General features: G+C 38.4%; 1 protein-coding gene across 1 annotated transcript in view; it reads left to right on the top strand.

The window, feature by feature from the left end:
• The window catches only part of ACER3 (alkaline ceramidase 3), a 151,779-nt gene that overhangs the window by 106,953 nt on the left and 30,729 nt on the right, over nt 1–14,097 (top strand). The window lies entirely within an intron of this gene.

Here is a 14,097-nt window from a genome sequence, read left to right on the forward strand (position 1 = left end):
ATTTTTTCATTTTAAGAGTATTATATAAATGGAATCACACAGTATATATAACCAGTGGGATTGACCTTTTGCATTCAGCATAATTCACTGTGAGATTGATACAAGTGATTGAATATATCAGTAGTTCATCCCTTTTTATTGTGGATAATATTTCATCATATGGGTGTACCACAGATTAATCATTCACCTGTTGAATGATGTCTGAATTTACAGTTTTTTATTTCTAGTTTCTTACTTTTAAAGTTAAGTCTGCTATGAAAATTTGTTTACAGATAAGTTTTCATTTCCCTAGAATAAATGCCCAGAATGCAATTACTTGGTTGTATGATAGTTGTATATTTAATTCTTTTTAAACCTGCCAGACTGTTTTCCAGAGTGGCTGTTCCATTTTGCATTCCCACCAGCACTGTATATGTGACCCATTTTCTCTGCATCCTTGCCAGTGTTTGGTATTGTCACTATTTTTAATTTTAGCCATTCTTATAGATATATACTGATACCTTATTGTCATTTTAATTCTAATTTCCCTAATGGGTATTGATGTTGAACATATTTTCATGTGCCTGCTTGCCATCTATGTATCCTTTTTGGTGAAATGTCTGTTCATGTCTTTGTCTATTTTCTAATGAGATTGTTTCTCTTTTTTTCTGAGTTTTGAGCATTCTTTGTATATTGTAGATACGAATCCTTCCTCAAATATGTGGCTCACAAATATTTTCTCACAATCTGTACTTAGTCTTTACATGCTCTTCACATGGTCTTTCACAGAGGAAAAGTTTTTAATTTTTATGAAGTCAGTTTATCAATTTTCCTTTTATATATCACACTTGGGAGTCCAGTCTAAGGACTGGTTTTTCCTTGCTTTTTTACTAAAAGCTTTGTATAGTTTTACATTTTACATGTAAGTTTGTATTTATTTTGAGTTAATTTTTATATAAGGATAAGGATTAGGTTGAGGTCCATTGTGTAGCCTTTAGATATCCAACTACTCCAGGACCACTGATTGAAATAGCCATTTTTTCAATGAATTGCTTTTGCACCTTCCTCAAAATTTATTTGAATATATTTATGTGGATGTATTTCTGAGTTTTAAAATTCTATTCTACTGATTCTGATGTCTATTCTTCTACCAATCCTACACTCTATTGATTATTGCACCTGTAGAATAACTCTTCAAATCTTATAGATTGATCCCTCTCACTTGTCTTTCAAAATTATTTTTGCTATTTGGATTTCTTTGCCTGTACATACAAGTTTTAGAATAATAATGTCTATATTAAAGATCTTATTGGAATTTTGATAGGAATTGCATGTTGTATTAAACCATCATATCAATTTATGAAGGACTGACATCTTTACTATGTTGGGTCTTCCAATCTATGAACACTATGTGTCTTATGTCTCTCTTCATTTATTTGGATGATTTTTTATTTCTTCCATCAGCATTTTGGAGTTTTGATTTTTTTTTTTAACAATGGTATTATATTTTTAAATTTTGCTGTCCAAACATTATGTGTAAACACAGCATATTAATAATAGTAACAGAGAGATCAAGATGGCAGAATAGAAGGACATGGTGCTCATCTCCTCCCACAGATACATCTCACAGAACAGTTCTCATAATGACTATTGAACACCTAAAAGGTCTCATACAACCAAAGCTGCAAGAATGTAACTGCGTAAAACAAAAGGAAAAAAAATACAGAATTGTGCTTTGACCTGTACCCTGGGAGGGAACTATGAAACAGGAAAGATTCCCTTATTCTGGGAATGCCCTTCATCAGCTGGGAGATCAGTCAGGACAGAAAGGGAGCATCAGAGCTTCAAAGGAGTGTACAACAATTGGCTTGTGGCAGGCAAAAGAGAGAGACCAGTATAGAAGATCTGACCACCATGTTGCACTCCCTAGCATGAGTCATGCATCTGCTATTACATGCAGGGGCTGAGTGCTGAAATTCAGGCTTCAGCAGACAAACCTGGGGAGAGGACTGGACTGGGGTTGGTTGTACGGAGACAGCCTGAAGAAGCTGGAGTGTGGCCCATGCCACAACTGGGGGTATGTACAAGCTGGAGCTTACATCCACCATAGAAGCCCCATTGTTAATGCATACACAAACAGAGGGGAGGGGCCCTGCCATAGAAAACTTATTTTCCTCTTTGCTCACAGCAGGCACAGCTCCCCCTCTATGAGCTCTGGGAGCTTGCAAGCCCTGGCACTTGGCCATACACTGAGGCAGGGCTGAAATCTGGGCTTGCAGCTTTGTGACTGATGGATTTACAACACTGGTGCCTTTGTAAGTTCAGTGCCTGCTGGACATCTCAGTGGATTACTTGTGCTCCTGAGCCTGGAGTGGGTCCAGGTTTAGTAGCTATTGGCTTTGTGGGCATGTAAATGCAGAGGTGGGCCAGGGTCTACACTGATTCCATAGCTCCCATGGCAGTTCCAGGGGAGCGTTATAGCAAGTCCCAGTGCCTGACTTTGGCAGATCTTGGCCAGTGGCTTTTGAGCACAGCAGCTGAGGGACATTCATACTGATTGCCAGCATTCCCATGAGTGAGGCGGGGCCGAGGGTAGTGCCAACAACGGAGTACTTTGTGAGCCCACACAATGGGTGGCAGATGACACTAAAGAGCTCACATTCTGGTGGACAGCTCCTGTGGAGGAATACTCAGTGATTCCTCTCCCAGCAGAAGCACGCCAGTTCCATGTACCTCACACTGAGTTTTGAATTGGATCTGGGGGTTTCTACTCCAACAACTGGGGAGCAGATCCTGCCCCTGACAGGGCTGTGACAGCCACAGAGTAGAGAGGAGGCCCCAGTTAACATACAGTGCAGGTTCTGGTCACCACAGCACCAACCCCTATGAAGGGAATAAGAGCTACCACATACTGAGGAAAGATATGACAGGTATCCATACTAAAAAACAAACTTGGCACCAAAAATATTAGTCTCATACAGGCTCCACAGGAATGTGAAAGTTGCTCAGTTGTGTCTGACTCTTTGCAACCCCATGGACTATACAGTCCATGGAATTCTCCAAGCCAGAATACTGGAGTGGGTAGCCTTTCCCTTCTCCAGGGGATCTTTCTAACCCAGGGTTTGAACCCAGGTCTCCTGCATTGCAGGTGGATTCTTTACCAGCTGAGCCACAAGGGAAGTCCAAGAATACTGGAGTGAGTAGCCTATCCCTTCTTCAGCGGATCTTCCCAACCCAGGAATCAAACCAGAGTCTCATGCATTGCGGGTGGATTCTTTACCAACTGAGCTATCAGGGAAGCCCCTCCACAGGAATGTTCCCACATAAAAACAGCCCTTAAAGACCACAGTAGATAACTGCTCCTCCTAAATTCGTAGAGAAATAGAAGTAAAAAGAAGCAGAGGAAACACTGCCAATTAAAAGAATGAGAGAAGTCCCCTGAAAAAACAATAAAACAGACCTCTCCTGTCTACTAGATCCCAAGTTCAAAAAGGAGGTAGTAAAAATACTGAAGGAATTAAGAAAGACTATCAACAGAAATGTACATCACTATAATGTGGAACTAGAAACTATTAAGGGGAATCAATTAAAACTAGAAAACTCATTTGCTGAAGATGGAAGCCAAGCTGAAGGCAGTGAATAGCAAACTATTAAATAATGCAGAAGATCATTTATTAAATAAAAATTTTAAAAATTAAAAAAATGAATAGCAGCTTAGACATGTTTTAATTAAAAAAAAAAAGAAGATCAAATAAGTGATCTGAAAATTAGAATAATGGAAATTACCCAATCAAAATAGCAGACAGAAAAAAAAAATCAATATATGAGACCTTTTGGATAATATAAAGTGAGCCAGTCTGTTTATAATAGGGATCCTTGAAGAAGAAAAAGGAAAGAGGGTTGAAATTATAGTTGAAGAAATTATGCATAAAAACTTCCCAAACTTCAGAAGGAAACAGCCAGGCACAGGAAGCCCAGACAAGGAGAACCCAAACAAACCTACACCAAAACATGTTATAATTAAAATGGTGAAGATTAAAGATAATAAAGATTTTAAAGGCAGCCAGAGGAAAACAAAGAGTCAGTTATAAGGGAATCCCCATAAGGCTCTCAGCTGATCTCTCTGCAGAAGCATTCCAGGTCAGAAGGGAGTGGCAATATATATTCAAAGTTCTGAAAATGAAAAGCCTGCAATCTGGGATACTTTACACACCAAGATTATCATTCAGAATAGAAGGATAAAGAATTTCTCAGACAAACAAAACCTAAAGGAATATAGTAATACTAAACGCAAGCTAAAAGAAATATTGAAAGATTGTCTGTAAATAGAAAAGAAATAGGGAATTCCCTAGCAATCCAGTGGTTAAGACTCAACACTTTCAGGGCCAGTCCCAACTTCAATTCCTGGTCGTGGAACTAAGATCCCACAAGCCATGCAGCATGGCATAATCAAATACATACATACATAGAAAAGAAGCAAGAATCTATAGGAAAGAGAAAATCACAATTGGAAAATCACTTAAATAAGGCAGTACAGAGTTTAAAAACAAAACTTTGTGAGAATAGTGATAACTGCAATGAACAGCAAAAGGATAAACATAAAGATGTTAGAGAAGACATCAAAATTATAAAATGTGGGAGAGGGGAGTAAGAAAACATAGGATTTTTTTTTAAGCCTGTGTGACTACCAGTCTCAGGCTAGTAGATACATTGATGGATTAATATACTTGAAAAACAGAGTAACCACAAATAAAAAACATAATTGATACACAACAAAAAGAACTCAAGCATAATACAAAAGAAAGTCATCAAACTACAAAAGGAAAAGGGAAAAAAAGGAATAAAGAAGAAATACAAAATCTACTGGGAAACAAGATTTTCAATGGCAATAAATACATACATATCAATAATTACCTTAAATGTCATTGGATTAAAGACTCCAATCAAATACATAAAGTGGCAGATTGGATAAAAAAAACAAGAGCCTACAATATATATGTTGCCTATAAGAGACCCTTTTTAGAATGAAGGACACACATAGATTGAAAAGTGAGGGAATGAAAAAAATATGCACTCGGAAATGACAAGAAATTGAGAATTGCAATACTCATATCAAACAAAATAAACTTTAAATCAAAGACTCTAAAGAAAGATAAGAACTAATGTTAAAAGGATCAACAGGGGAAGAGGATTTTATAATTTTATGCATCTACTATGCTGCTGCTGCTGCTAAGTCACTTCAGTCATGTCCGACTCTGTGTGACCCCATAGACAGCAGCCCACCAGGCTCCCCCATCCCTGGGATTCCCCAGGCTGGAGTGGGTTGCCATTTCCTTCTCCAATGCATGAAAGTGAAAAGTGAAAGTGAAGTCGTTCAGTCATGTCAGACTCTTAGTGACCCCATGAACTGCAGCCTGCCAGGCTTCTCCATCCATGGGATTTTCCAGGCAAGAGTACTGGAGTGGTGCCATTGCCTTCTCCATGCATCTACTATAGAAGAACCCAAATACTAACAGACAAAAAGGGAGAAGTTGATGAGAATATAATAATAGTAGGAGACTTTAACACCCCACTGACATCAGTGGGCATATCTTTCAGACAGAAACTCAGTAAGGCGACAGAGATCCTAAATGGCACAATAGAGCAGTTAGACTTAATTGGTTTTTTAAATTTTGATACATCTTGATATGGTGACATTCAGTTTAGTTCAGTTGCTCAGTCATGTCTGACTCTTTGTGACACCATGAATCACAGCATGCCAGGCCTCCCTGTCCATCGCCAACTCCCAGAATTCATTCAAACTCATGTCCATTGAGTCGGTAATGCCATCCAGCCATCTCATTCTCTGTCATCCCCTTCTCCTCCTGCCCCCAATCCCTCCCAGCATCAATCTTCTCCAGTGAGTCAACTCTTCGCATGAGGTGGCCAAAGTGTTGGAGTTTCAGCTTCAGCATCAGTCCTTCCAATGAACACCCAAGACTGATCTCCTTTAGAATGGACTGGTTGGATCTCCTTGCAGTCCAAGGGACTCTCAAGAGTCTTCTCCAACACCACAGTTCAAAAGCATCAATTCTTCGGTGATAAAAACAAAACCCAGGATACACATTCCTTCCAAGTGCACATGGAACATGATCTAGGATAGACCACGTACTGGGACACAGAACAAGTCTTACCAAATTTAAGAGGATAGAAATTACGTCAAGCATTTTTTCTGATCTCAGCAGCAGGAAACTAGAAATCAGCCATAGAAAGAGAAACAAGGGGAAAAAAAGTTACTTAGGAACATGTTGCTAAAAAAAACCAGTAGGTCAACTTGAAGAGGAAATTTAAAAATACCTTGAGACCAGTGTCAGTGAAAACACAACCATACAAAATTAAAAATGGGATGCAGCAAAAGCAGTCCTAAGAGGGAAGTTTATAGCAATATAGGCCTTCAAAAAAGAAAAAAATCTCAAACAACCTAACCTATTGTTTAAAAGAATTAGATAAAGAAGAAACCTAAAGTTAGTGAAGGAAGGAAATAGTAAAGATGAGAGAGGAAATAAATAAAATAGAGATTAAAAAGCAATAGAAAAAATCTGTAAAACCTAGTAAAGATGAGAGGAAATAAAATAGAGATTAAAAAACAATAGAAAAAAATCTGTAAAACCACAAGCTCTTTTTTGAAAGGATAAACACAGTTGACAAACCTCTAGCCAGTTCACTGAAAAGAGATTCCCAAATAAACAAAATAAGAAATGAAAAAGGAGAAATTATATCTCATCCCACCACAGAAATACAAAAAAAATAAGAGAATACTATGAATGTTATATGCCAGTGAATTGGACAACCTAGAAGAAATGGATACATTCCTAGAAACATGCAACCCACTAAAACTGAATCGAGAAGGAATAGATAATTGGAACAGACTTACTACTCAAAGTGAAATAGAATCTGTAAAACAAAAAATGTATACCTCCCTGCAAACAGAAATTCAGCACTGGATGGCTTCACTAGGGAATTCTAGGACCAAGCATACAAAGACAAACTTGTACTAGTACTTCTCAAAGTCTTCCAAAAGAGTGAAGAAGAAAGAAGACGCCTAAAGTCAGTCTTTGAAGCCACCACCACCCTGATACCAAAACCAGACAAGGACACTACGAAAAAAGAAAATTATAGGCCAACATCACTGATAAACAGCAACACAGAAATCCTGAACAAAATATTAACAAACCGAATCTAACAGAACCAAAAAAAGATAAGATACCATTATAAAACTGGATTCATCCCAGGTTACAAGGATGGTTTAATATAGGCAAATCAATCAATGTGATACACCACATCAAAAGACAGAAATCATCTCAATAGATGCAGAAGACGCATTTGATAAAATTCAACATCCGTTCATGATAAAATTTCTCACTAAAGTGAGTATAGAGGGAACATACCTGAACAGAATAAAAGTTATTTGTGACAGATGTACAGCCAGTATAATACTCAGCGGTGAAAAGCTGAATGCTTTCCTGTTAAAATCTGGAACAAGACAAGGATGCCCATTCGCACCACTTCTATTCAACATAGTATTGGAAGTGACCACAGCAATCAGATGGGGAAAAAAGAAATAAAGGTATCGAAATTGGAACAGAAAAGGTTAAACTGTTATATGCAGATGATTGATATTATATGTTGTTGTTCAGTTGCTCCGTCTTGTCTGACTCCTTGGAACCCCATGGACTGCAGCTTGCCAGGCTTCCCTGTCCTTCACCATCTTCTGGAGCTTGCTCAAACTCATGTCTGTTGAGTTGGTGATGCCAATCAACCATCTCATCCTCTGTCATCCCCTTCTGCCTTCTGTCTTTTCCAGCATCTGGGTCTTTTCTGATGAGTTGGCTCTTCACATCAGGTGGCCAAAGTATTGGAGCTTCATTTTCAGCATCAGTCTTTCCAGTGAAGATTCAGGGTTGATATTATATATAGAAAAGCTAAAGACGTCACACAAAATCTACTCAAACTGATAAACAAATTAAGCAAGATATAGTAGCAGGCTACAAGACTAACATTCATAAATCTGTTGCATTTCCTTACACTGTTGCTGCTGCTGCTGCTAAGTCACTTCAGTCGTGTCCGACTCTGTGTGACCCCTAGACGGAAGCCCACCAGGCTCCCCCGTCCCTGGGATTCTCCAGGCAAGAACACTGGAGTGGGTTGCCGTTTCCTTCTCCAACTAACAGTGAATTATTAGAAAGGGAAAGTAAAATAGCAATCTCTTTTAAAAGCACATTGAAAAATCAAATACTTAGGAATAAACCCGATGAAGAGGGTCAGAGACTTTATATGCTGAGAAGTATAAAATGTAGTGAAAGGGAACTGAAGATGATTCAAAGAAATGGAATTACATCCCATGCTCTCAGTTTGGAAAAATTAATATTGTTAAAATGGCCCTATTACCCAAAGCAGTCTACAAATTTAATGTGATTCCTATCAAACTACCCATGAACTAGAACAAATAATCCTGAAATTTATGTGGAAAGATAAAAGACCCAGAATTGCTAGAGCAGTTCTGAGGAAACAGAGCTGGAGGCATAGCCCTTTTAGACTTTAGACAATACTACAAAGGTACAGTAATCAAAGCAGCATGATGTTGGCCCAAAACAGACCCATGGATCAGTAGAATAGAAGAGAGAGCTGAGAAATAAGCCCATAAACCTATGATCAGTTAATCTTTGAGAAATGAGGCAAGAATACACAATGGAGAAAAGACAGTCCCTTTAGCAAGTGACGGTAGGAAAGCTGGACACCCATATGTAAATCAGTGAAGTTAGAATGCTCCTTACACCATGCCCAAAAATAAAATGGATTATAGACGTGACTTTATAAGACATGACACCATGAAACACCTAGAAAACAAGATAGGCAAAACATTCTCTGACATAAATCATGCCAGTATTTTCTTAGGTCAGTCTTTCAGGTCAATACAAATAAAGATAAATAAATGGGACCTAATCAAATTTATAAGCTTTTGCACAGCAAAGGAAACCATAAATAAAGTAAAAATACAACCTGTGAACTAGGAGAAAATATTTGCAAAGAATGCAGCCAACAGGCTTAATTTCTAAAATATACAAGCAGCTTTCAGTTCAGTTCAGTCGCTCAGTCATGTCCGACTCTCCGCGACCCCATGAATCACAGCACGCCAGGCCTCCCTGTCCATCACCAACTCCCGGAGCTCACTCAAACTCATGTCCACAGAATCGGTGATGCCATCCAGCCATCTCATTCTCCGTCGTCCCCTTCTCCTTCCGCCCCCAACCTTTCCCAGCATCAGAGTCTTTTCCACTGAGTCAACTCGTCGCATGAGGTAGCCAAAGTATTGCAGTATCAGCTTTAGCATCAGTCCTTCCAATGAACACCCACGATTGATCTCCTTTAGAATGGATTGGTTGGATCTCTTTGCAGTATAAGGGACTCTCAAGAGTCTTCTCCAACACCACAGTTCAAAAGCATCGATTCTTCGGCGATCAGCTTTCTTCACAGTCCAACTCTCACATCCATACATGACCACGGGAAAAACCATTGCCTTGACTAGACGGACCTTGGTTGGCAAAGTAATGTCTCTGCTTTTTAATATACTATCAAGGTTGGTCATAACTTTCCTTCCAAGGAGCAAGCGTCTTTTAATTTCATGGCTGCAATCAGCATCTGCAGTGATTTTGGAGCCCAAAAAAATAAAGTCTGACACTGTTTCCACTGTTTTTCCATCTATTTCCCATGAAGTGATGGGACCAGATGCCATGATCTTTGTTTTCTCACTGTAGTTTTGATCTGTGCTTCTCTAACAATTAGCAATATTGAGCATCTTTTCATATCTTACTGGCCTTCTGGATGTCTTCTTTAGAGAAATACATCCCCTAAATATGTATTTCTCTAAAGAAGACATCCAGAAGGCCAGTAAGATATGAAAAGATGCTCAATATTGCTAATTGTTAGAGAAGCACAGATCAAAACTACAGTGAGGTATATCACCTCACATCTGGACAGAATGGCCATCAATAGAAAGTCTAGAAATAATAAATTCTGGAGAAGATTTGGAGAAAAGAGAACCCTCTCGTACTGTTGGTAGGAATGTAAATTGGTACAGCCACCATGGAAAACAGTATGGAGGTTCCTTAAAAAACTAAAAATTGAGTTACCTTAGGATCCAGCAATCCCACATCTGGGCATATATCTAGAGAACTCTCTTAATTCCTAAAGCTATATGCCCCTTGATTTTCATGGCAACACTGTTTACAATAGCCAAGGCATGAAAGCTCCCTGAATGTCCATCAACAGATGAATGGATAAAGATGTGAGATATATATATACACACACACACATATAATATTCCACTATACATATATATATTCAAAGAGAGAGGAATATTAAACAAGTATGTAAAAAATGAAATAATGCCATTTGCCACAACATGTATAGACCTAGAGATTATCACACTGAGTGAAGTAAGTCAGGAAGAGAAAGACAAATATATGGTATTACTTATATATGGAGTCTAAAATAGGACATAAATAAAAACGGACTTATTTACAAAACAGAAACAGACTCACGAACATAGAAAGCAAATTTATGGTTGCCAAACAAGGAGGGGCAGAAGGATAAATTAGAAATTTGGGATTAGCAGATATAAACTACTATATATAAAATAGATAAACAGCAAGCTCCTACTTTATAGCACAGGAAACTATATTCAGTATTTTACAGTAAACTATAATTGCCTCATATATCAGTTGGAGAGTGTCTTTTTCTGTTCACTATGAGAATCTGTAAGACTGCAATTATTTATTTTAATGTGTGGTAAACATTCTAGCAATTTCATATTTGCATACAGATTTCTGACTACTGATGCGATTTACTTGTTGTTGTGTTTAAGTTGCAAAGTCATGTCCAACTCTTTGCAACCCCAGGGACTGCAGCACACCAGGCTTCCCTGTCCTTCATTATCTCACTGAGTTTGCTCAAACTCATGTCCATTAATTCGTGATGCCATCCATACCATCTCATTCTCTGTTTCCCCCTTCTCCTCCTGCCCTCAGTCTTTCCTAGCATAAGCATGTTTTCCAATAAGTCAGCTCTTTGCATCAGGTGGCCAAAGTATTGGAGCTTCAGCATCAGTCTTTCCAGTGAATGTTGATTTCCTTTAGGATTGACTGGTTTGATCTCCTTGCTGTCCAAGGGACTCTCAAGAGTCTTCTCCAACACACTGTTTAAAAGCATCAGTTCTTGGGTGCTCAGCTTTCTTTATGGTCCAGTTCTCACATCCATACATGACTACTGAAAAAAAGATAGCTTTGACTAAACAGACCTTTGTCAGTAAAGTGATGTCTCTGCTTTTTAATATGCTGTCTAGGTTGGTCATAGCTCTTCTTCCAAGGAGCAAGCGTCTTTTAATTTCGTGTCTACAATCACCGTCCACAGTGATTTTTGAGCCCAAGAAAATGAAATCTGCCACAGTTTCCATTTTTTCCCCATCTGTTTACCATGAAGTGATGGGACCAGATGCCATGATATTAGTCTTTTGAATGTTGAGTTTTAAGCCAGCTCTTTCATTCTCCTCTTTTACCTTCATCAAGAGGCTCTTAAGTTGCTCTTCACTTTCTGCCATAAGGGAGGTATAATCTGCATATCTGAAGTTGTTGATATGACCTTGTTACCTCTGGCCATTGGCAGAAATTCTGACACCCCAGTAGGTCTACTCTGATACCACTACAGTGAGGAGAGAGCACCTGGTTATTACCACATGAAGATGGAAGTCCAGGCTCTCCACATGGTCTCCACTGACACTGCAGGAAATGGAGAGCTTGTTACTTCTGAGTGGGGAAAGTTCCAGCTCCTCACTGGTTGATATTAGTATAGCAGGAGATTGGGGTACCTTCTTTGGGCGATTAGGAATGAAGTCTAGGCTTCCCATTCAGACTTTGAGGATGAATGGAGGGTGAGGCTATCGTTTTTTCTGTGGTGTTTGGCTGTAGAATAGTGATTATTGTGTAAGCTTTCTATCTTGCTAGATTGCCTTTTTCTTGTTTCTTTGGAGAGAGCGCAGTCTGTGTTTTGATTGTGCCTAGAACTCCGGGAGTTGGTGATGGACAGGGAGGCGATTCATGGAGTCGCAAAGAGTCGGACATGACTGAGCGACTGAACTGAACTGAGTGGTATTTCTGGCTTGCTAACTTCTTCAGTTCCAACTCTCAAGTGTCTGAGGCAGAAAGAAAACACATGTAATGTACCACAGCAGCATTTAAATGGTATAGGTGATCTTACTGCAAAACAGAAAAAGACACAGACCTAGAGAACAGACATATAGACACAAAAAGGGGAAGGATGGGGTAGGATGAATTGGAAGATAGGAACTGACCATATATATACTGTTGACATATATACACTATTGTATAAAATAGACAACTAATGAGAACCTACTATATGGCTCAGAAAACTACTCAGTGCTCTGAGGTGACCTAAATGGGAGAGAAATCCAAAAAAGAGGGGACATATGTATGTATATAGCTGATTCACTTTGCAGTACAGTAGAAACTTAACACAATATTGTATAGCAAATATCAGTTCAGTCACTCAGTCGTGTCTGACTCTTTGCGACCCCATGAATCACAGCACGCCAGGCCTCCCTGTCTATCACCAACTCCCGGAGTTCACTCAAACTCAATATACTTCAATAAAAATTAATTTCAAAAAAACTCAAAAAATTACTGAAATAAAAAACTCAATGGATAACTTAAAGGTAAATTAGACATTTGAAGAGAGAACTAATTAAGTGGAAAGACACATCTAAAGAAATAAGCCAGAAAGCATCACAGAGAAATTACATGTCTAACTGCAGTTCCAAAGGGAGAGAATAGAAAAAATGGAGAAGGATAAGATATTCAAAGAGATAATAGGTGAGGATTTTCTAGTACCCATAAAAGATAACTCCTCAGCTTCAAAAACAATAATTCCCAAGCAAGATAAATGAAAGAAAGTCTTTATCAGGTAAAACAGGTGTAATGGATTAGTTCATTCAATATTGTTTCAGCCTCCATCAAGTGAGCTTTCCTGTAATGTAGATGCTAAAAAGCTAAAATGTATTATATTTTTTATATTTCCTTTATAGGTAAGTTTTCAAATACATTTAGATTTTGCTAATCACATGTATTCACATGAGACTTGAATTCAGAACCAAGTTAAATGGGGAGGAGAAGTTGTAGTATGTAAGGAATCCATTTACTTATATGAATCTAGGGTGTGCATTGTAGCTCTGGAGCAAATATGTGATAGCAGCTTCCTGAGCTGTGAATTATAGCTAAGATGGTATGATGCTGGATGAAACAGTTGGTCCAGAGGCTTTCCAATTCTCCAAGTTTGTAAATGTGAAAAAGAAAATTCCTTTGGCAAAATAATTCTGTAGTTCAGAAGTCATTTCTGGAGTGTCTAAATCTATTCAGTATTCTTTTGGAATTGAAACAATTCTGCTTTAGATAGAGGTATTATCTGCAGTTGAATCCTGATTGATACCTGTTTTTAAAAAGCATAGTAAAAATACTGAAATGCAACAATGAAGATCCTAAAAAAACCCAGAGATAGAAAACATTACCAATAAAGGAATAACATACAGTCTACAATAGACTTATCAACAGCAATACACATGGTAGACTATTATCTTCAAAGTGTTGAGAGAAATAAACCATAAAGTTAGAGTTGTATATCCAAATATCTTTCAAGAACCAGGGTAATATAAAAACATTTTGAGATAGAAGGGAAGAATTTTACTAGTATACCTTCTTAAAGATATTTTTTTTGAAGGAAGAATTGAGATACAAGAAAGAACAGTGAAGAAGAAAAAGTGAAAAATGTATGGAACTATCTAAATAAAATATTGTGACTTTCAGTTCAGTTCAGTTGCTCAGTCGTGTCCGACTCTTAGTGACCCCATGAACCACAGCACGCCAGGCCTCCCTGTCCATCACCAACTCCCGGAGTTCACTCAAGCTCATGTCCATTGAGTCAGTGATGCCATCCAGCCATCTCATTCTCTGTCGTCCCCGTCTCCTCCTACCCCCAATCGCTCCCAGCATCAGAGTCTTTTCCAGTGAGTCA

The sequence above is a fragment of the Moschus berezovskii genome, chromosome 14 (genome assembly GCF_049115385.1).
Source record: "Moschus berezovskii isolate FMDL1 chromosome 14, NW_MosBer_1.0, whole genome shotgun sequence".
Lineage (NCBI taxonomy): Eukaryota > Metazoa > Chordata > Mammalia > Artiodactyla > Moschidae > Moschus > Moschus berezovskii.